Source organism: Diadema antillarum, unplaced genomic scaffold (genome assembly GCF_040938485.1).
Source record: "Diadema antillarum isolate AM-2024a unplaced genomic scaffold, OU_Dant_1.0 seq00001829_RagTag, whole genome shotgun sequence".
Classification (NCBI taxonomy): Eukaryota; Metazoa; Echinodermata; class Echinoidea; order Diadematoida; family Diadematidae; genus Diadema; species Diadema antillarum.
This window is the reverse complement of record NW_027272502.1, coordinates 114,904-140,157: the sequence shown is the minus strand read 5'-3', so window position 1 is coordinate 140,157 and position 25,254 is coordinate 114,904. Positions and strand designations below refer to the sequence as shown.

The 25,254-nt window shown below is 40.6% G+C and overlaps 1 protein-coding gene and 1 pseudogene across 5 annotated transcripts in view; one reads left to right on the top strand and one right to left on the bottom strand.

Annotated features, from left to right (window-relative positions):
- The window catches only part of LOC139712616 (uncharacterized), a 164,405-nt gene that overhangs the window by 77,684 nt on the left and 61,467 nt on the right, over positions 1-25,254 (top strand). Inside the window, exon 1 of one of the 5 annotated variants that reach the window (XM_071624424.1) lies at positions 18,918-20,327. The exons of 2 other annotated variants lie outside the window; for them this stretch is intronic. The gene's annotated coding sequence lies outside the window, so the exon portion shown is untranslated. Of the gene's footprint in view, positions 1-18,917; positions 20,328-21,439; positions 22,073-25,254 lie in introns of those variants that run through there. 2 more of the 5 variants (XM_071624422.1, XM_071624420.1) reach the window with 2 other exon arrangements.
- On the bottom strand, positions 1,113-24,261 carry LOC139712608 (beta-lactamase domain-containing protein 2-like; annotated as a pseudogene).

Sequence of the window (25,254 nt, the reverse complement as noted above, 5' to 3'; positions counted from 1 at the left end):
AATGAAAATCTACAAATTTCAAAATTTAATGTACAAAATATATGATAGGTTGTAAGAGCATAATATGGTCATTTTGCCATTTGCATATTTATATTGATTGTTGATGAACTGCCCCCACCCCCCCCCCCAAAAAAGCGAAAGTTCTAAATGTCATAACCTCCTTATTTTTCATCCGATTTTGATCTAATCTACACCGTTGAACTCGTAATATTTTGCTCTTCCTTATCAGACTAAATGATACTTGGTCTGGATTTCCCCTTTAAAACTTCAACGGTATTTCATTGGTACCTTCCTCGGATCGTTACAGTTACCTTTATTGTAATCTAATTTATGTAAGTGGCATTTTCATTTGCATATCCTTCAGAGACACCTTTCATGGTTCATAGAATTTGGAGATATTCAGATACCGTAATAAAATTACCAATATCAAAACGTTTCAAGATATACAACGACCCTTTTTCCATCCCTTCCCTTCATTGTTTGTTCTTTTTGTATAGAGAAGTGTGGGATTTTTGCGGTCTTTTCTCAAGTGTACATCCCAGTTTGCACTTTCAGAAAGTTGTGATGAATGTACTTCTTATAACTTCTAAATGAACTCATTTTCGTTACGTGTATGTCCTTTTCTTTCACGCAACTGAATAAACATCACGAATTGACTTCATTTTTTTTTTTATTCAAAAGAATCATCATGATCCAATGTACGCCTTTATACGTGCTCGTCGCAACGCTTTAAAATGTTGTTCAGTGTATTCTTTCTGTCATGTAAACATTTCAACTATATAATCACAAAACAGCTTATGTAAACATTGTTTTCTCAAGCTCATTATATGATAATAATGTTGTTTTTGTTTGTTTAGAATTGTTTAAGAGAAATTCGTCCTGCAGATTGAGGCCACTTGATTTCATTAAGATGTTCACAAAAAAATGGGTTTACGTAGTTAGTACTTATGAACGTTTGCTTGAAGATAAGTTGTCTCCAATATTGCATTTAGGTTGGCTAATTATTACGCTGTGAAATATTTCGATTATTATGAATGGAATATGTACAAAACAGCTTGATCAGTTTAAGAAAAAAAGAAAGTATTGTTTGTGTAAACTGTAAAAATGAGAAATTACTGATTTTCAAGTTTTTGAACACATCTGTAAAGACTCTGAACGAGCTGGTTAGACCGAGGATCTTCACCCAGAAGGTATGGAAGCATGGTGCTACTGAGGTAGGCGAATCCAACCTGATGCCCCGGGTCTGCACAGCCGTGTTGTCCGCCAGCTCCTGGGTGCCCAAACATTATCACTCCGTCCTACAAAAAGAATAAATCAGGCTAGTCTACAAGAGAAATCAGTAAAACTCATTATAGGTATTACAAGCGCAGGTATTAATCCGATCCTGGATGTACGTTTAGAAATATATTTCATAATTATAATTATGAAATAATAGTTCTTACACGTATACATTATGTTCATTAAATTGCTATAGCTATCGGCATACATACAGTCTTTGTAACCAGAATGTTATTGTGTACACCATGGAAAACAAAGAGGCTACCCAAGGTGTTTGCCAATACCTCTCGTAATCAGGTTCCAGATTCAGTTGATATTCCTATATCCATGAACATAATAAACACTAAACTTCTTTTAAAAAACACTCATTTGTGATACCCGCACCTCCAAAGCACAATGTTTTAGCTTTATTCCCTGTATGTCAATCGAACGTGATTACAGAGAATATAATGAGTACCAAATAATGCAAAAACATAATTATGACATTCTGTCAAGACCTTCTGAATACATGTGTTTTGTAATTCTTATCCCATTTCTCTATCTTATCAAATACCAGCGCTGAGGGCCTTGATACTGTATGTACAATGGCCATCTGAGACAGTTGTCCACCTGAAGGCTAACCTACATTATTAAAGCTGAAGTATGTCCCAACTTTGACGAACCAATGTATGGAAAAGCGTACAAACCAATGCAAACGATAGATATCAACGAAATATATAAGGCGTATATATTACTATTAATGGTCGACAAAATTTAGTCACTCTGGGGGACAATATAGGGAGTTTTAGATTTTAGACGCGCGGACGTTCAAAGAGAAAAAAAACGTGGTCTGAGCGTGCGCAGTAGCGCAAGTTACTGCGCACGCACGACCATGTTTTTTTTTTTCCTTTGGACGTCCGCGCGTCTAGAATCTAAAGCTCCCTATTATGTTCAAGCAAGAAACTAGCAAATAAGTAGCGTAAGTCATTTGCTATACGATACGAACTGATTGACCACTCACAACAAACTTATCAATTTTGATCATCCCGCGACTGAAGGAAAGAGGAATGCCGAGAGTTCTGTCGACAGAAGGAGGTTCGAAATTCAGAAAATCGTTGATTCTCTCCTTCGACAGCAGAGTTTTGTTAGTAACTGGGTCTATGCCACCAGATGAAAGTATTCCATAGAGCTGAAAACAAAACGTCATGACATTGACATAATTATACACATCACTATGTTTTTAGATTCAAAGCTTGAAATGGAGCAGATATGAGATTCACATACATTGTATAGTTGAGTCACTCGATCAAAATATATCCACCTACTATTAGTCTGAGTTATACCTTGCGAGTGCACGTAGAGAAGCTTAAGGTACACAATATTAGGTAAATCGTAGTAGAAGCATCAAAACTTGATAGACAGGTGGTGTTAATGAGACATAAAGGTTGATTATGATTTTACATTTCCTGACATGATGGCGCGTTCAGTGCTAAGGGAACAATATGAAGAGTTTGTTTGCACAAACCGAAAAGTCCATATTTGCCAAATGGAGATATTTGCGATTAAAGATCAAGAAAAATAAAAAGAATTGTAAGAAAATTTTGGCTTCTTTTGACCATAACTTCAAAAATGTTAATTTATGTGACCACGATTGTAATGACCAATATATCATGTAAAAGGTATTATTTTGTACTTTATGACAGAGACCGGACTTCAAAATCTTCAAAAATGGACTTATCGGTTTTTGCGAACAAACCCTTGATATTATATCTGCTTTTGATAGAACTTGCTCTCTCTATTCGCTCGTTCTATTTTTCTTTTTATTCGCTTTGGAGAATGTTTGTCAAATACCGCAGGCATGACAGGGATTAGTATCGGACCCGGCAACCCTGAATGAATATTATGCGTTCTTTCCCCTTGTAATCAAACATTCCATCAAGACTAGTGATCATTTTGGCAGGGAATTTCGTGTATCGAAAATCAGCTTGCCAAATCACGACAAATCGCAAATAACACCATGCAAGCTGAAGATAACGATCGCAGATTTGGAATACATCCTGAAGGCTTCACTTAACGAATCTCTTATAGGCATTATGTGTTTTTTGACCACCATCTAATAGAAATGATAATCATTATCATAATTAGCAGGAGGATATGGTTATCAATCCCCTTATCATTTTCACGTCAACATTATATTGATAATTATTACAGTTATTAGTCGCCATCGTTACCTTTGCAAGACCAGCCGCAGACCCGATCCCATTTACTGACGGCAACTCGATGGCTCTGTAGGCGGGATCGTTAAAGACTCCCAACTGTTCAAAACAACAGAAACATTTATAATGCAATATACAGAAGAGCGTGTGTTGATGTGAATGCATACTTCGTGGAATTATAGTTTCATAGGCGCACCTCTCCAGAGTAGATATGTCATGCAAATTACTTTCTTCATACTTTAAAAGTTGACGCAAAAATTAATCCTCTTATCGTGGCTAAAGTGCAACGCTAACGTGGCACACTGTCTGTCAGTACTAAGTCATTATAACAGTACATGTTTCATCGATATCTGACGGAATATGAGAAAGATGTCAATTGCTAGGCAGACGTTGTATTCACATATTTGTACGAGACTGTTTTGAGTAATTGAGGTTTTCGGTAGCACGATACCCTGCTAGAAAGAACAGTGTCCCACAGTGTGTTCAAAATGTTTTCATGAAACGCTCAGATTTAACAGTGTGAAGATAATTTCACGTTGTGGTCTCGTTTTTCACACCGTGTTCACGTAGTAATGTTCTGTTTCACACTGTGACTTGATGATCCACAATGTGTTCGCAATGTTAAAACAATCGAATTTAGCAGGATGAAGAGATTTCACACTGTGTTCGCAATGTTAAAACAATCGAATTTAACAGGTTGAAGAGATTTCACACTATGTTCGCAATGTTAAAATGCTCGAATATAATAGTTTGAAGAAATTTCACACTGTGTTTCACATAGTGTTTCACGTTGTGGGACACTGTGTTCTTTTCAGCAGGAATATTCTGCACAAAAAGAGAGATTGACGGAAGAACAAGCTGTAAAAATACGAAGTTTCCTCAGGAGAGATGGGGCTGCCTAATATAAGTTTGTGATAGTAAACCACTCCTAGCCTCTGGTGTAATTGTGGCATGTATACCCCATTCAGATTTCTGAAATATACATTTCGTAACTTGAAATACGATCTGTCATCAAGTTTTTGAGAACAAAAAATGGATTGAGAAAAGTGAAAAAAGAGTGATGTCTTACCTAACGATGGCAGACAGCGCTTGTAAACAAATCGCAAATCATTGGCCTTCCCTACTGCAAAAAACACTGTCCCACAGTGTGCTCACATAGTTGACTAATAATGTCAAAATGCTCGAATCTTACAGAGTGAAGATGATTTCACATTGTGTTTTTTTTTTCTCAGTGTTCACACAGTAATGAGTTGTTTCACACTGTGAATTGATTATTCACAATGTGTTCAAACTGTTAAAATGCTCGAACTAACCGTGTAAAGAGATTTTGCACTGTGTTTTCACTGTGTTTAACACTGTGTTTCTGACACTCTGGGACACTGTGTTCTTGCCAGCAGGGTTTGCAACAATGCATAATGTGTGTGTGTGTCTTCCGCAAATTTATGCTTTCAGTCTACATTCTCCCTACTCACATCTTCCATTTCGTTTGCATTACTCATCGTATTTCCAATGGCGTTCTAGTTTATCATATGAAGTATAGTTTGTCTTCCAGCCGAGATTTGTGTACTGTCCAGGAATTGTAACAACATCGGGCGACGGTCGACGAGAAGACGAGCTACACGGTGGTTCCTTTCGAATGGAAGACCGATGTGGAAATCTATGCCTGCAAGAAAATAATAATTACGGGTACGGATCATCAAGAATTGTGCATGTATGGGAGAGAGGGTGCGCGTGTGCTTGTGAAGGCATAATAGACCGGGGGCCCAGAGCATTTATTCAGCTGAAAAGGGTCACATCTTTTGATGGTCTCATCGTATAAGGATGTTGCCAAGGATCAATTAAATGAATTGCTGGCAAGTCACATCCTGTACCGTAAGCCTAGGGACCACAAAAAGGGACCCCGAAAAATGGATTTATTCAGCCGAAGGGGGTCACGGACAAAAGTTGGTGGATATTGTTCCTTTGGGTGTACTTATTATGAAAACAGCAATGCCCGCTGTTTTATTCTGTACGGGGCCCCAGACAGTAGCCCCAAAGGGCCCCACAAATATGGTGTTATTCAGCTGAAAAGGGTCACGGCTAATTTCTTTTGCAATAGAAGTGGTTCCAATCAGAGATATCCAAAACACCAATGCCAGCTATTTTATCCTGTACGGGGCCCAAGACAGTAGCCCCAAAGGGCCCCACCCCCCCCCCCCCCCCATAGGCCCTACGTACAAACACACAAAAACATTGATTTTATTCAGTTGAAAAGAGTCACGGCTAATTTCTTTTGCAATGGAAGTAGTTCCCATCAGAGATATCCAAAACACCAATGCTAGCTATTTTATCCTTTACGGGGCCCCAGACAGTAGCCCCAAAGTGCCCCACCCCCATAGGCCATACGTACAAACACACACAAACATTGATTTTATTCGTGCAGCTGAGAAGAATCACGGCTAATTTCTTTTGCAATGGAAGGAGTACCCATCAGAGATGTCAAAAACCCCAAAGCTAGCTATCTTATCCAGTACGGGGCCCCGGACAGTAGCCGAAATGGAGCCCCCCCCCCCCCCCCCGCACGCACACACACACACATTAGTTTCATTCAGCTAAAAAGGGTCACGGCTAATTTCTTTTGCAATGGAAGTAGAACCCATCAGAGATATCCAAAATACCAAAGCCAGTCATTTTATCCTGCACGGGGCCCCAGACAGTAGCCCAAAGTACCCCCCCCCCCAACACACACACACACACTCATTAGTTTCATTCAGCTGAAAAGGGTCACGGCTATAATTTCTTGTGCAATGGAAGTTGTACCCTTCAGAGATATCCAAAATACCAAAGCCAGCTATTTTATCCTGCACGGGGCCCCAGTCAGTAGCCCCAAATCCCCCCCCCCCCCCCCCACACACACACATTGATTTTATTCAGCTGAAAAGGATCATGGCTACTTTCTTTTGCAATCGGAAGTAGTAGGCATACTCATCAGAGATATCCAAAACACTAAAGCCAGTTATTTTATCCTGTACGGGGCCCCAGACAGTAGCCCCAAAGTGCACCCCTACACACACACACACACACGCACACACATTAGTTTTATTCAGCTGAAAAGGGTCACGGCTAATTTCTTTTGCAAGGAAGTAGTACCCATCAGAGATATCCAAAATACCAAAGCTAGTTATTTTATCCTGCACGGGGCCCCAGACAGTATAGCCCAAACACGGGTAATTTCTTTTGCACTGTAAGAAGTATACTTATCAGAGATATTCAACACACCAAGGCCAGTTATCTTGTACAGAGCCCCAGACAGTAGCTCCACTGAGTGTCTCATCCATTATACATGTACTGTGAATCAGCTGAAAATGGTCGTACAATTTCTTTTGTAACGTTGATATCAGGGCCTACTGAACAGAGATATCACAAACACCAAAGCAAGTCATCTCATCCTGTATACGGAGTCCTATAGGTTACTACAGTAGCAAAACACCAAAGAAATTTGCAAAGGAAGCATACTTCTGTATAGCGCACAACCGAGATGACCATATTACGAAAACCAGTCATTTCATCCTGTACCGGGCCCAGTACAGTAGCCATAAAGTGCCCCTCCCCCACATAGTTATTATGACATCATTTAGGCCCTAGCTGAAAAGAGTCATAGTTGTTTTTCTTTTACAATCGAAGTAGGCCTTAGTTTACATCTCACGGTCACAACCCCCAAAATCAGCCTGCTCGGCGACCGGTCGGCGACCGCTCGGCGAGTTTTTAGCCAATATCGGTCGGTCGCCGACCGGTGACCGACCAGGCACTGCTGATTTTTAGGGCATCGGTCGGTCGCCGCTGAAGTTTTAGCGCGGAGTTAAAATTTCAGCGGTGACCGCTCGATTTCTACTCGCCGTCCAAAATACGCTCGGTGCCTGGGCGGCCACCGCCCAGGCACCGCCCAGGCACCGACCTAATCGAGCGGTCGCCGTTGGGCGGTTTAGGTAAAAAAAAAAGAAAAATAAGCCCCAAGAGAGTCAGTTGCCGAGCAGTGGCCGCTCGATGACCGATGGGAGATCGGTTGGTCACCGGTTGGTCACCGGTCGGCGAGTTAAAAACTGACTGGCGTCCGGGCGGCGACTGCTTGATTTACAGCGGCGTTCCCCAGGGCATATATAAAGAGCTGCCCAGCACCCGCCAAGAGAAACAGTAAGATTTCTGAACGAAGTCATCAACTCAGCCTGGTTTTCCCAACAATTTTCATTCACAAGAAAATGCCCAAAGCGCAAAGGAAAAGCATTTCAAAGCGATAAGAAGGGGAGGAGGAATCGGGGCCGTCTGGAACAGGTATGGAGAGAGAAAGAGGCAAGACGACCGTCACCAGGGTTTATCCCCGGAGGAAGAAGCAGGAAACTGTGGCTCTAATTGTCCACTCATAAGAAGAGAACTCGGTCACGTCGGCTGGAGACATGGAGGACAAGGAAGGAAAGGATAGCAACTGTAGGACAAATGACGACCTGCCCTCCATCCAACAATCACTGAACTCCAGCAAACGGTTCACAGAGGAGCAGGAAGAACAACTCGCACAGTTTTTTGTTTTGTTTTTTTTGTTTTTTTTTTTAGGAGAGCATACATTGTTCTATAACATGGGGAACAATGATTACAAAAATAAGGGTCTAGAGCAATTACCACCTGGGCAATTACCCGGCACCCTTCCCCTGGCCCTAATCCTAATCCTAATCCTGAACCTAATCCTATCCCTAACCCAAACTCCTAACCCTAACCCTAACCCTAATCTTTACTCTAAGCTTACCACTAACCAGTATTTAGCCGGGGGGTAATTGCCCTCCTGGGGTAATTGCCCGGATACGCAAAAATAAGGCCAAGAGAGGACATCTGTTGGGGGAGCTGGCTAAATCCCTTATGAGACCGACTGTCACAAACTGCTGGACTTGTGGATCTCGTTGTCGAAGTAGTTGAGGTGGAATCAACGACATCTTAGACCTCGTTGACCTCTCTGATGCAGAGAAAGAGCGTTATTGTTTATACAAAATGGACATACAGTCCCAAATATTGCTCGTGAGAACATCCTGGCAGGGAACGACGGGCCACCGCCCGTACGCCGACAGGAAACCTCTGATGCCCTGCCGATCATCGGTCGGCCGCTGATCGATTTTTTTTTTTTAAATCGACCGGTGGCCGGTCAGTGCCGGTGGGAGACCACTCAGTTGCCGACGGCTCATCGCTCGGTGACTGATCGGACTCTGCGCTGAGAGGATCCTCGCATTTCGCCAGGTTTGACCTAAAATCGGCCGGCAACTGACGAGTCACCGACAGGACATCGACAGATCATCGCTCGGGCACTGCTCTATTTTCGCTGGGGCTGTCAGCCTGCTCAACAGCTCCAAAAACTGCTGGGCAGTGCCAAAATCTCAGCGGCGACCGAGCAGGCTACAAATCGGTCGGTCGCCGCTCTGAGTTGTGACCGTAGCCCAGATACCCAAAACATCAAAGCCAGTTAGGTTTTCCAAGCCCATTTCGCACTTTTGTCGGTCCATTTGATAGAAGGTTCGAATTCGTACAATGGGTATTCAAATTGACTGGTACCCTACGTTCATTCAAATTCGCCTTGACTTGCCGAAAAAGGTATTTCAGTCATTGAATTTCGCGAAAGATAGTCAAATTCCAAACGTGTTCATTCAAATTCAAATCATGCTATTTCTTTGTTTCAGATCATTTTAACGTGTCTTTCTATGTGTGTTTTCGTTTCATCTATAAATTATTGTTATAAAGCAGCAAAAGTATCATATTTCTTATCTAGTATAACTGGATTTGGTTGTTCTGTAACCAGACTGGTAACGCTCCTTCTCTTTCATATACACGTCATTATAGGCCTATACGTGTACCAGTAATGCAGATTAACTTCATTTTTTTATAGTCATGACAGCACAATAGATACAGACGTAGGCCTATATCTCTAGAAGACATAGAAATGATTTTTTTTTTTTAAATTGAGGATCTTAACCTTGACTTCCTGGAACTGGCCGACCGCTCGTAATAAAGCGCTCGTAACGGCCAGATAATTTGTGGCTTCTTACTTCTTCGGATTCAAAAAGCACGTTTAAAAACAAAAACAAAAAAAACTGGTGTCAACGTCTCTTAAACGAATCCGAAAACATGAAAAGCTATGATGCTTACAAAACAATAACTACGATGAAAGAAAATAAGGAAAGAGGTCAAGCATGAACATGTCTTCGCTGCAGACATGTTAAATTAGATGGCCAGAAATCAATTTGAACATGAACGAGTGCAGCATGTGATGGATCACGTGACTATATCATTATGAATTTATGAATGAACGGATAGTGGAATGGTGCTTGTCTTATATATGGATTTCAGTTGAAAAAGTGTCATTTAAATTAAGGTTAGAGGTAATGTGAATGTTTCAAATGAATTTGAATGAAGAGATTATGACATTGAACTACCATGTCATCTAGGCGAAATTTTTGCTGAATTTAATTCAACATTAAAGAATTCGATTAAAGGAGGTGCGAAATTGGCCCGGATGCAGGGCCTTTGACAGGTATAGCCCCAAGGTATTCCCACCCCATATGAATTAAGTGTTTTTAGGTGAAAAGAGTCAAGTATGCCTATTTTCCTTGGCAGTGGAATTAACAGCTGAGATACGTAAAACACAAACCCATCCAGTTAAGGGGCCCCCAGCCAGTTTGTAGCTGGAAAGTGCTCCCGTATTATGTTATTCTAAGTCAGATCGGGAGAGAGCGGCAAAAGTGTACGGGGACCGGGAGCATCGTAGCAGCAGCGTTTGGGTGATGGGGTTGGATCTGGCAATTTTACAGATCGGGAAGAAATTTTGAACTGGTTCAAAATTTCTTCCCCATCTCCCTATCAAGATTGACCTATTTTGAATCGTAGCTCAAATGGGGAGAGAGCAGTGACAGTGTAAATACCGCGGGATGAGCATAACAATTCTAGGTTTTTCTGACCGTAGTAACAGAGGCACAAGAACGGGATGTGGTCTTAACTAGACACCGACGACATGGTCCCGCTGCTGCGCCGCTTTCTTGATCAAAGCACAACCTTCCCGCTTTAACGACGCTCTCACTAAGTTCACCACTCTCGTATAAAATCAAGGCCTGTTCCTACGACGCTTCATTCCTGCTTCGATAACGCTGTTGGCCGCTTTAGCTACGCTGTTCCTATGCTTTCCCAGACTCAATTACGCATGTCTTCCGCTCTCGCCGCTCTAAAATCGAATACGCTGGAAAATGTTTGCCAGAACAGCAAAACTGATGATGAGGAGGAGGACGTTGTCGTTGTCGCGAAAATGAAGACGAAGGAGCGCATATTTAAGAAGAAGAAGAGATGCAAACAATAAAGAGAATAAAGCAAAACACATTGGAGCTACTGTCTGGGGCCCCGTGCAGGATAAATCTGACTTTGGTACTTTGGATATCCCATGGGTACTACTTCCATTGCAAAAGAAATTAGCCGTGACACTTTTCGGCTGAATGAAACCAATATGCGTGTGTGTGTGTGTGTGTGTGTGTGTGTGTGTGTGTGTGTGTAGGGGGCACTTTGGGGCTACTGTTTGGGACCCCGTACAGGATAAAATAACTGGCTTTAGTGTTTTGGATATCTCTGATGAGTACTACTTCCGATAGCAAAAGAAAGTAGCCGCGATCCTTTTCAGCTGAATAAAATCAATGTGTGTGTGTGTGGGGGGGGGGGGGAGGGGGAGGGGGTAAGGGGGCAATTTGGGGCTACTGTCTTGGGCCCCGTGCAGGATAAAATAACTGGCTTTGGTGTTTTGGATTTATCTGATGGGTACTACTTCCATTGCAAAAGAAATTAGCCGTGACCCTTTTCAGCTGAATGAAACTATTGTGTGAGTATGTAGCCTACTAGTATGTAAGGGGGGGGGGGGGCACTTTGGGGCTACTGTCTGGGGCCCCGTACAGGATAAAATAGCTGGCTTTGGTGTTTTGTATATCTCTGATGGGTACTACTTCCATTGTAAATGAAATTAGCCGTTACTCTTATCAGCTGAATAAAGTAAATGTGTGTGTGTGTGTGTGTGTGTGTGTGTGTGTGTGTGTGTGTGTGTGTGTGTGTGTGTTTGTACGTAGGGCTTATAGGGGGCGGGACACTTTGGGGCTACTGTCTGGGGCCCCATGCAGGATAAAATAGCTGGCTTTGGTGTTTTGGATATCTCTGATTGGTACTCCTTCCATTGCAAAAGAAATAAGCCATGTCTCTTTTCAACTGAATAAAATCAATGTTTGTGTGTGTTTGTACGTAGGGCCTATGGGGGGTGGGGCCCTTTGGGGCTACTGTCTGGGGCCCCGTACAGGATAAAATAGCTGGCATTGGTGTTTTGGATATCTCTGATGGGAACTACTTCCATTGCAAAAGAAATTAGCCGTGACCCTTTTCAGCTGAATAACACCATATTTGTGGGGCCCTGTTGCGACACGCCCCCGTCACGGATTGTCGCCTGGCGACAATCCGTGACGCTTGTGCAGTTCCCAGTTTTTGATCTCGAAGGCGACAATCCGTGATGGCAAAAAATTTGTTGCGACACGGATTGTTGCCCCGTCAAGGATTGTCGCCCCGGGCTCGGGGTGGTTCCTCCGGTGTTAAGCTTTGGTGGGATGGGTATGACTGGTAAGTTATGCGTATGTGTGTGTGTGTGTGTGTGTGTGTGTGTGTGTGCGTGTGTGTGTGTGTGTGTGTGTGTATTGTGAGCTGCATGATATGTGATGTGTATGATTTGTTGTGTGTGTGTGTGTGTGTGTGTAAGTGTTTGTGTTTGGAGTATAATAATACAATATGTAGAAACTGTGCATGTGTGGTGGTTGTATAGTGGTAGTGGTTTGTTGTGCCTGTATACTTACGTGTGTATGTGGAATATAGTGGCGCTACTGTGGCAATACAAACGCCTTCAGAGTGTATGAGCACGTGTTTAAAGAATTCACGCCAGCGTTGATCTAAAAATAGTATGGATGTGTCAACCAATATCAGCGGTGAGGCGGGCTAGGTGAGAGAGAGACCGAGAGAAAATACATACGAAGGAGGTACCCTCCCCAAATGTTATTTGTCTTTGTTCATTTTTCACTGCGGTCATTGTTCTTCCATCAGTCTTATAAACTGGAACGTCGATACCACTATTCTTTGTCCCAGAATAGGTTTGGCATGCTTTATGCATGAGCGAATAATTTCCACACGCCGTAAAAAAATTGTCAATCGTTAGTTGATTTTAGCACAAACGAACTGCCATTGCACACCGCTAATACATACGTAATACAAGCAAACACCAACAAACACTCAAACAAATCCTCATAACGCAAATACACCAACTCAACACTTTTTTTCCTTGATATTTATTGATTTCATTCAAATCATTCATAAATCGACCCATTCTGGGTGTAACATGAACAAAAAAGGTTACAAATGGCAATTCGAAACACAAACAAATCCATTTGTCAGTTTATACCACAAATAATCTCACTTCAACATAGATAACTCGATTATAGACCAACCCTACTAATAATTTCTTCACGAGAAATTTTTGACATGTAGGGCCCTACCAACCCTATATTCCTTGAATATATTGGTTTGGATCATGTAACACCTTCTTACTTACAAGGGCATATACATAAAAAACACAAATACATTACACAATTCTAGAATGAAATCAGTCATTAAAAAACCCGACCACCCCCTCCCCTCCCTAACCGAAACAAATCTAGGGCCTACATCTATCCTAGATATTAAATCCTACCAACATCTGTCATACCATTTATAACTATCCTTCTTCAAATCCATTCCCAACCCACCAACCCCTGATTAAACAAAACCTGAATCATCCCACACCCACATTCACCAACCCAAATACATACATACGCACACACACACACACACACACACACACACACACACACACACACGAAGGTTCGTTATTCCGAAGTTTCCTTTTTTTCCGAGGCTTCATTTATCCGAAACACACAATTCACTATACCTAGAGGTTCGTTGATCCAAAAATGAAATTCGGAATAACGAACCTTCGGAATAATGAGCCTTCGGACGAATGAGCCTTCGGACGAATGAGCCTTCAGAATAACAAACTTTTGCAATAACGAAATGTAACCCCCTTCCCACATACCGACGCACACCCGAACCGATGATTCCTTCCTGATGAAACGATTTCCCAATGTTGATAAATAAGACATAATGGACCGTATGCAGAAAAGCAGCATCCGCCCGCACGCAAGCTCCACTCCGAATTCATATACAAATCTGCCAAACAAACTCAGTTAATTCAAAGCTGCTGATAAAATCAATATCAACGTTTATGCCAGCAACAGCTTACTAGGTATCCCTCCCCACGCGCAGCTAAAAAACACATACGCAAAAAACTGACATAATAAACACATTATTCCATCACACACACACACACACACACACACACACACACACACACGCACAAACGGACACTAAATTATCATGTGCACGCGCACATACACACTTCCTTGAAACCTCACGACTTTTTACATGGCATGTTTGCATGGATGTAGCCATGTAAGTTATGTGTTAGTATTTCAATGATTATGTCCAGAACGATATTACCCAGCAAAATGTGCTTCGAGGGCGGGCGACAATCCGTGCCGCCAGCCCTCGTCACGGATTGTCGCCAGAGGACAATCCGTGACGGGGGCGACAATCCGTGCCGCCAACGCCCGTCACGGATTGTCGCCCCGAGCAGGAGGCGACAATCCGTGTCGCAACAGGCCCTTTGGGGCTACTGTCTGGGGCCCCGTACAGGATAAAATAGCTGGCATTGCTGTTTTCATGATAAGTGCACCCAAAGGAACAATATCCACCAACTTTTGTCCGTGACCCCCTTCGGCTGAATAAATCCATTTTTCGGGGTCCCTTTTTGTCGCCCCTAGGCTTACGGTACAGGATGTGACTTGCCAGCAATTCATTTAATTGACCCTTGGCCACATCCTTATATGATGAGACCATCAAAAAGTGTGACCCTTTTCAGCTGAATAAATGCTCTGGGCCCCCGGTCTATAATTATAGACATTGTACTTTTGAATGCCAGGAATTACAAAAACATATACAGGCCTAGATTAAAGTTTGATTAGTGAATGAATCCCGAGGACTTGATTATAGGTATGAAACGCGATCGCATTTACGTACGTCTACTGCACAATGGGGAATTTGGCACAAATGGCAGCGGGAAATCACGAAAGACCTTTTTCATCTCAGAGATATAATGAGCTATAGGATAGCATTTTCTTATGATACATACAGCTGGCTACAAACACCATAAATCCCCCTTTCTTTTTCATTGCCTTTATTTACTAGTCTTGCTTTCTTTTCTTTTTTGTATCATGCACGGCATACTGTTCTTCGCCCTCATTAATTTCCTCGGTTGCAGTTGCATTATTCCGATGATTCGTCATTCTCTAAATGAAATAAAGAAAATGTAATTCCGAAGGTTCGTTATTCAGAAAATTAAACGAGGTTCGTTATTCCGAACGTTCGTTAATCTGAAAAGGAAACAGAAATAAAGGCTAGAAATTCTGAGGGTTTGTTAGTAGGCACTTTTTTTTAGAGTTAGGATTGACGAACTTTATTTCATTTTCGCAATAGCGAACCTTCAGAATAACGAACCTTATTTCAAAATCGACATTACCATTGATTACCGAAAGGTTCTGCTATCTCCTTTTTGAAAAACTGTCCCAGAGTTCGATGTTGAGGGTCAACTCGCCGCAAAAACTAATTGGCTAGTGGTCCAAATGTGAAACCATGGTAACCATGGGTGTAGCCATCATACTCCCATTGTGGCCCTGTTCTTGCCTTGAGTTCACCCGCCTTGGCAACGTCTTATAGGAAGTCCAGGCTCAAGCCAGGTGGTGCGGATACGGCAAGCCCCGCCTTAAAGATGGGTGAAACGACTTTAATCATACGTCATCACTAATTTCATACATGCCATTTTTTTAATTCATCCACGTAATTAAGTATCGGTTAAATCATTATAATGTGATACAGTAGAAAGATCAATGCGACCTACCTTATACAATCTAGTGCTCCGTTCCATGAATATGTTCATAAAGTTGCGCATGACTTTACGAACGAATGGAATATGAAGTACAAATATGTGTACACATTTCCCCCCTTACGTTTTGACAAAGTACAACTGTACACCTGCGTGTATGTGTATGTGATAACGATTACACCTATAGTTCATCTCATTGGGGCAAAAATCACTCAAACTAAAAACATGTTTTAACATGTAGGAATAATCATTATCATCCGCAAATTTCAACTTTAGCTATTGAAAGTCACAATGATAAGGAAACTCGCCTGGCTTGCCATATTCCTGCCGTTCGTAAATTTGTGCGTAACTTTAAAGACATTTCTATGAAACGCAGGGCCTAGCTGGCCTATTATTTTCAATTGCATAGTTATTCTATTACATTTGTGATTGAGTGTTTCAAAAACATAATTTCGTTGTTCTATTAAACTTACAAATGTTCAGTATTGTTTATCAGTTTGAATCGTATATCATGCAGATAAAAACAGGAAGTATAGCAAACTTGGTTGTTTCCTGAAACTACGGATTTGGACACTAGTCTGCCCGGCGGAGACGGGCCCACATACGAAAAATTCTTTCTTTCGCTCCTTTAATTTTTTTGTTCGGATTTTAGTTTGTTTGTTTGCTTGCTTGCTTACTTGCATCAGGAAACTGGATACTTAGGCAAGACAATTAAGTTAAGTGCACTGGAAGTGTTTTCTTAAGTTTAGTGTCAAGATACATTACATCTTTTGTCCGGCGTGAAGGAACTTTAGTACAAGAAAAAGACCGCTGACCCTCACCCCTAATAAAATAAATATAGCATAAAATCAAAATACACTAAACATGCTACTCTATCATCTTACACACATGACGGGAGTTAAATCTTTCAGCGGGTTAGAAGTAAATACCTATGATAATAAGGTAACTTCTACATGGGTAAGTGACATCGATTCTAGACACTAGATTTTGAATTTAAGACCATTCAACAAATAGTCTCAGAAGAATAAGCACAATAATTGATGATAACGATAGTGTCACTTTACAAGATTGTCCATTGATCTTGCAAAAAACAAACAAACAAACAAACAAACCTCACCTAAGAAACCTGTTTCTCCTGGTATAAAAGTTAAAAAGAAAGCGGTTTTCCTTGCTGAATAACTTTAAAGATCAGTCAAATATAATAGGATTTAAAACTGGGTCCTAATAACGTGTGAACACTAAAAACTGGATGTTTTTAAAATTTTGTTTACAAACCATAATATACAAGTTTTGAGGTGATCTTGAAAAAAATTAACCCATTAATTTGCATATTAATAATCATGGACTGTTGAAGAGATTGTTTTAGGAAATTTATAGATCTTAATAACTTCATAACTTCTCTAATTTTCATCCGATTGTAATAAAATTCCCACTGTTATGTTTATAAAATATTACTCCTCACACGACTAACTGTTAAGTGGTAGGAAATTTCTGTTACGTATTTTGCATCAGGCCCTTCAGGCACACACACACACACACACACACAAACACACACACACACGCACACACACACACACACACACACACACACACAGTTTAATTACCTTATGCTTCATCATTTGTCTTTGACGGTAATCTTCTCTCTGCCATTCTGTGCGAATTCCGGCCAATAGAGGGCGACTGGTTTGTTGTAGTCTAGCAAACCTCGATCTACAAGCATGGCAATGCACACTGACGTAACTCCTACGTCGAGAGAAAGAATGATAAATACTATGTACAACAAGGGAAATGTGGATCTAAGAAACAGTGTCTTTGACTGATTGATGAGATGGGTCATATCCAGTGATTAAATGAACGCAAACCGATCAAACTGTTCAAATACTGCACCCGGTCCACGTGGAGATGTAAACAAAACATCATAAGAAACAGGGGGTATTTTCTTTATGCAGTAAAGACAACGAGCAAGAGTCTCAGGCGCAAAAGAGGGATGAGGGGATGGTGGGCTCTGGGGCTTCATAAAACCTGAAAAAGAAGCAACAAAAACCAACTGAAACCCATCGTTCTCCCGGGCCCCGGACCACATGAGGGAGCGAGGGGTGGATATGAGTAAAGAGGTGTTGTCCTTTTACCCCACCGAACAAGTGCAATAAGACTTTCCTTCTCTGTCCCCCACTCCCCTCTACAATTTTTGGAATATAACTCCAGGCATGCCTCTTCACTCCCAGCAGGGGGCAGCAGGGTTACACTACCCCCCCCCCCCACCTCAATTTCAAGAATTGGCCTTTGTGTGAGAACGACACTGCTCACTATTTGAATTAGAATTAGAACGCTAGTTTGGCATGACATGATTGCACACAGTTCATGGGGAGAATTTTTTCTTCTCTCCTGAAATTTCCTGCAGCTTTTCCTGCTACAAAAGAAAGAACAAAACAAAAAAGGTCATTTGTATCGTTTGACGTCACTGTTGTCATGGTTGTGTTCCTGAACCTCAGCTCAGTATTTCCGATCAAGATCCTTTTGATTTCCAAATTCTGTTAGCATGCTTTATAAAGACATGTTTACCACAATCATCATGCATGAAACTGTAGGGTCTGTATATACAGTGCGGCTATTTTGATTCTACATGAATATTATCAATTGAAAACCATACAATCAATAATGTTTTTGTGACCATTTCAACTATAAAAAAGAATGGAATTCACCTTTTGTTGATGAGAAGAAAATGGAGATAGTGTCTTGCAGCCATTTCCGCTTGCTCTCATAATCCGCGAATCTACCCCAAATGTCGACGATTTTCTTCCCCCGATGATAGGCAGCAAATGCCGCTTCTCCAGTACAGGGGTCTCGACCACTCTCAAAGTTTGCTCTGTATCAAAGATAGAACAAGTAATTCATTTGAAGATAATAAAGTATTTGAATTACAGCTGAACTGTACGGTATATGATCCCCAACTTTCTGTTAACTATTCATTCACATACTTGGGTTTCAATGCCATTTTCTTGCGCTGATGTGCTTTTAGAGATTTCTTCTCCTGTAACTACATGCATACTGATCCCTTGTTACTTTCCATGGGTGAAGCTGCTAAAATCGATGCTAAGTGGCCGTGTTGTCATCTTTATTCGAGTGTACGCGGGATCAGGATGAAAAGAGTCGATTTTACTCATAGTCAGTTGTTCCAAACAGAGTACAGTGCACTCCCGTTATAACGAAATGCTCGGGACCGGCAGTTTTCTTTCGTTATAACGAAATTTCGTTATAATCGAACAAATACAATATGAAGAGTTTGTTTACAAAAACCGATAAGTCCATTTTTGAAGATTTTAAAGTACGGCCTCTGTCATAAACAAAACAATACCTTTTAAATGATATATTGGTCACTACATATAAAGGTATATTTTTTAAGTTATGGTCAAAAGAAGCAAACATTTTCTTATTAGTCTCTTTGTTTTTCTTGACCTTAGGCAAATATTGACTTATCGGTTTTTGCAAACAAACTCTTCATATATAACGAAATTGAGGAAGCCAGCATATAAGATATTCTGTTTGTTGAATTCTCGTCAAACACTGGAAAGCTATGTGAACAATTAAGCAAATGGTTAATCAATTTCAGATTATTGTAGGGCCTATTAAAATAGCGCAAGTTCCCCTCGGAAAGTGTGCGTGACACACCAAGCGAAAACACACAATTAGCATTTCGTTATAACGGGGCGCATTTCTTTTGCTTTTCATTGTCAGCGGTGCTCGGAAAAGACTTCGTTATAACGAAAATTTCGCTATAACCGTGTTCAGTATAAGAGATTTTTGTATCGTAGACTTTAATGGCGATAATTTTGGAACCAGAAGTTTTACTTCGTTATAATGAAATTTCGTTATGTGTTCGTTGTAATGGGAGCGCACTGTATCAGCTCATTTAGAACTAATTCTAGAGTCATCTAATTGATATGCCTTTAAATATAATTCCAGATCGAGATAGGTTTGAAAACAAGCTGGTAGTCAGTGGTACTTGAAAGAAGTAGGCAGATATAATTTATGTATTTCTTTTTTTAATTTCTTTCTTTGAGATGTCCATGCTCTATAATACAAACAACACAATATACATGACAAAACGTAACATGTGACCTTCGATACTACTTTAAACCGAACTCCCCTTAGTTTTCGTATCTTTTGCTTGTAAAGAAACCAATTATTGTGCTACCATAAATTATACGAGGTGAATAGATACTAACGTGAAAGGTGTGCAGGAATGAGTGGTTGCGAGAGCAGGAAGTTCTGCGGGTTGAGCGTTTCCCCTCCAAGTCGGGTTACAGTTTTCACAGGCACGGAGCAATGTTTGATCAGTGGTAGTCTGACTTTCAGCCCCTTTGTTACTACTATTTCGCCATTCAGGATATTGGCGTCCTCAACGTCAAAAACTAGTATAGTTTAAGGTGGTTTTGTCCTGTGCCTTTGACTTCGGCAAGGCGGCGACTTCCGTCGCAGAGTCCAGTCGGCAAAGGGTCTGGAAACCAGACTACTGAGTAGCTCGGTGGTGGAAGTTTGCAAACTTGTTTTCAGATGATGATTTTCTATGCGCAGCGAAGTAGGGAGTGGCTGTGTTGTTTGTAAATTGTAAAAAAATATTACGTTTTACTGTTAGCACTTGGGAGAGAGTTCCTACTGGCCGAACAACTATCTTCTAACTTGGAAACTGCATGATCGCATGTCACATGAAGGTAGTTGGATACCACATAGGAGATTTATGCCGTGACGGTCATCTAGTTTTCTGCACCTATCATACTGGGAAAAGATTACTGGTGAAAGTGGTAATGTTTATCAGTTTTTTCCCCATTTTGATATGCTTGCATATATTCCTCTGCGTCATTCTTTATAATGTGACATATGTCTCTGTCATAGCCTCAATAAGATTATCTCTCTTAACACAAAAAACTGCATCACTAGTTGCAGGACCCCTATTTCTGAATGACAACTCAACACCCTTTGACTGTGTATGTATAATGATGGCATATCTAATCAGGTTTTAGATTTCAGTTTCTGTGTCTTATTTCACATGCATGAAACTGTAACTCTTCCTAAATGAGATCTACGTTACCATTTTGTTTAAATCATTCTGCCCCACTTGGATGTTGAATAGACCAGTTACAGTGATTTAACAAACAATCAGAGCAAATGCTGCTGTAATGCTAAAAAAAACCGTGAAAGTTGCTCAGTTATTTTATAATTATCAATGGTGTCACTGTAAGTTATCATTCTATTTACTAAGTAGTCTATTATGCAACACAATGTGGAAACATTTGAAGAGTTTGTTCGAAAAAACCGATAAGTCAATTTTTTAAGATTTTGAAGTACTGTCACTGTCATAAAGTACAAAATAATACCTTTTAAATGATATATTGGTCATCACAGGTAGATTTTTGAAGTTATGGTTAAAAGAAGCAAACATTTTCTTATTATTCTTTTTATTTTTCCTGACCTTTAATCGCAAATAACTTCATTTGGCAAATATGGACTTATCGGTTTTTGCAAACAAACTCTTCTTTTTCTACCAAAGACATGTACATGCCTTCTATAAGCAACAATGTTTAATGTTAATTTTTTTTTTCTGACTCTTTAGTTCATCACACTGTACGTCTTTATTATGCAGTGCATGCAAACCAGCACTTTTATGTTCATCGAACATGCACTCTTTCAACAAGTAACATACTGAAACCAAAATTTCAAAACTTTATTTTTTAGTCTTTTCTCTCTTTTATTATGCAAGAGCACTCCTTTGTCCACCACGGGACTGGCTTTCGCCAAAACTTTCTTTTTTGTTTCACTCCTACTGTCCTATCAAGTATAATTCTAAGATTCTTGAGAAAAGATTCATAAAGATCTATAACACTCATACCATCTTCGTATATATTAGTGTGGTTTTCACACTCCATCTTAAACATGCTATACCAATTCATATTTTTCATATTGCATGTGATATTTTAATCAAATTCCTTATGTCTAAAATCATCTCCCATATGTAACTCTCAGTGAGTATAGGGAAATGATTGCTACCAAATCTGTCTGTAGTGTCTGATCGGTGGTAGTCTGGCTTCCAGACCCTCTACTCGTTCTATTTTTCTCTTCAGGATATTGACCCCCTCAACGTCGAAAACTGGTATAGTTTAAGGTGGTTTTGTCACGTGCCTTTGACTTAGGCAAAGGCGGCGACTTCCGTCGCAGAGTCCAGTTGGCAAAGGGTCTGGAAACCGGACTACTGAGTAGATCGGTGGTGGAAGCTCGCAAGGAGGAAGTAAAGCAGGCTCGTTTTCACAGATGATTTATTCTAAAGCCAAGTAGGGAGTGGCTGTGTTGTTTGTAAGCTGTACAAAATATTACGTTTTACTGTTAGCACTTGGGAGAGAGTTCCTACTGGCCGAACAACTATCTTCTAACTTGGAAACTGCGTGATCGCATGTCACATGAAGGTAGTTGGATAGCACATAGGAGATTTATGTCATGACGGTCATCTAGTTTTCTGCACCTACTGGGAAAAGATTACGGGTGAAAGTGCATGGTAATGTGTATCAGTTTTTCCCCACTTTGATATGCATGCGTACATTCCTCTGCGTCATTCTTTATAATGTGACATATGTCTTTGTCATGGCCTCAATAGGATTATCTCTCTCAACATAAAAAACTGCGTCACTAGTTGCAGGACCAACATTTCTGTTTGACAAATCAACACCCTTAAACTGTGTCCCTTATAAAAAATAACCATGAAATTTATGGTATTACCATAGTAAAACCTCAATTGCCATAGTTCAACCATGGTATCATTGGTATTACTACGAGTACCACAGAAAAAGCATGGTGATGCATGGTGATACCACAGGTAAACCATGGTAAACTATCATTACCATGGCACGACCATGGTACTGATACGTATACCATCGAATAACCGTGAAGTCTATGTAATTTCCATGGTCTTACCACAGGCGACACAAAATAAGCATGGCAATAATTTGTTATAATTTTTATACCATAGCACTACCATGGTATTACTACCAGTACCATGGAAAAACCGTGCCATCTACTGTATTTGCCTGGTATAACTACAGGTACAATAAAATAACTATACGTATGGTGATGCCATGTTATGGCCATCATACCATGGCATTACCACGGTATTACCACTTGTACCATAAAATAACCATGGTATCTAGGGCATATCCTCAGTATCGCTGCAGGTATCATAAATTAGCCGTTGATATACCATGTATGATAACCATCATACCATCGCACGGTTCTGGCACTACTAGGCCTACTTGTACCATAGAATAACCATGGAGATACCATGTAATAACCATCATACCATGTACTACAACCACAGGGTCTTTAATTGTACCGCAGCATGTCATAGTCTTTATGTTATCTTCTGTATTTCTAAAGGTACACAAAATACCCATGGTGATACCGTGGTTCAACAACAACATAACAATTATGATATTCTTATAGCTTAATAATTTATCATAACTTCTCTTTTCATCCGATTGTAATAAAATTCTCACTGTTATGCTTATAAAATATTATTCCTTATACGACTAACTGTAAAGTGCTAGGAAATTTCTGTCACGTATTTTGCATCAGGCCCTTCATGCACACACACACGCACACACACACACACACGCACACACACACACACACACACACTCGCACACACACACACACACACACACACACACACACACATATATATATAAAGTTTAATGACCTCATGCTTCATCATTTGAGTATATGAATAAAAGAACGACCCAAGTCCATGGAAGACCATTTCGAGTAAACTAAAAAAAAACTTCATATCTTTTTTGTTTGTCCAATAATATTCTATTTAACTGTGATGGGAAGGCAACATTGTATATACTAATTAGAACATATATTATTATGACAATTAACATTAACATTAATTGTGGAGAGGCCATTTTGTGTGATGGACTTGGGTCGTTCTTTGATTCATATGGACTTGGGTCGTTCTTTGATTCATACAAGTCATGATATTCTGCTATAGAGATGAGAGAAGGACGAGAGAGGGCGCTGTAATATGAATGTAAGAATGACCCAAGTCCCTCACTCTTACATTCATATAAGATTTAACTCATTTATTTCAGGCACTTCCGGGGGTAATTACGATTTATCATTTATACACAAGATGAGTCCATGTATAAGCTACAATTTCCCATGTCAAACTGAATTTGGCCAAAAATTGGACAGTCATTGGGTCTTTCTTATATTCATATACTCATTTGTCTTTGACGGTAATCTTCTCTCTGCCCTTCTGTGCGAATTCCGGCCAATAGAGGGCAACTGGTTTGTTTTAGTCCAGCAAACCTCGATCTACAAGCATGGCAATGCACACTGACGCAACTCCTACGTCGGGAGAAAGAATGATAAATACTATGTACAACAAGGGAAATGTGGATTTAAGAAACAGCGTCTTTGACTGATTGATGAGATGGGTCATATCCAGTGATTAATGAGCGCAAACCGATCAAACTGTTCAAATTCTGCACCCGGTTCACGTGTAAACAAAACATCGAATAAGAAACAGGGGGTCTATTTTCTTTATGCAGTATAAAGACATAGAGTAAGAGTCTCAGGCGCAAAAGAGTGATGAGGGGATGGTGGGCTCTGGGGCTTCATAAAACCTGAAAAAGAAGCAACAAAAACCAACTGAAACCCATCGTTCTCCCGGGCCCCGGACCCCATGAGGGAGACGAGGCCGGGGTGGATATGAGTAAAGAGGTGTTGTCCTTTTACCCCACCGAACAAGTGCAATAAGACTTTCCTTCTCTGTCCCCCACTCCCCTCTACAATTTTTGGAATATAACTCCAGGCATGCCTCTTCACTCCCAGCAGGGGGCAGCAGGGTGACACTACCCCCCCCCCCCCACCTCAATTTCAAGAATTGGCCTTTGTGTGAGAACGACACTGCTCACTATTTGAATTAGAATTAGAACGCTAGTTTGGCATGACATGATTGCACACAGTTCATGGGGAGAATTTTTTCTTCTCTCCTGAAATTTCCTGCAGCTTTTCCTGCTACAAAAGAAAGAACAAAACAAAAAAGGTCATTTGTATCGTTTGACGTCACTGTTGTCATGGTTGTGTTCCTGAACCTCAGCTCAGTATTTCCGATCAAGATCCTTTTGATTTCCAAATTCTGTTAGCATGCTTTATAAAGACATGTTTACCACAATCATCATGCATGAAACTGTAGGGTCTGTATCACAGTGCGGCTATTTTGATTCTACATGAATATTATCAATTGAAAACCAGACAATCAACAATGTTTTTGTGACCATTTCAACTATAAAAAAGAATGGAATTCACCTTTTGTTGATGAGAAGAAAATGGAGATAGTGTATTGCAGCCATTTCCGCTTGCTCTCATAATCCGCGAATCTACCCCAAATGTCGACGATTTTCTTCCCCCGATGATAGGCAGCAAATGCCGCTTCTCCAGTACAGGGGTCTCGACCACTCTCAAAGTTTGCTCTGTATCAAAGATAGAACAAGTAATTCATTTGAAGATAATAAAGTATTTGAATTACAGCTGAACTGTACGGTATATGATCCCCAACTTTCTGTTAACTATTCATTCACATACTTGTGTTTCAATGCCATTTTCTTGCGCTGATGTGCTTTTAGAGATTTCTTCTCCTGTAACTACATGCATACTGATCCCTTGTTACTTTCCATG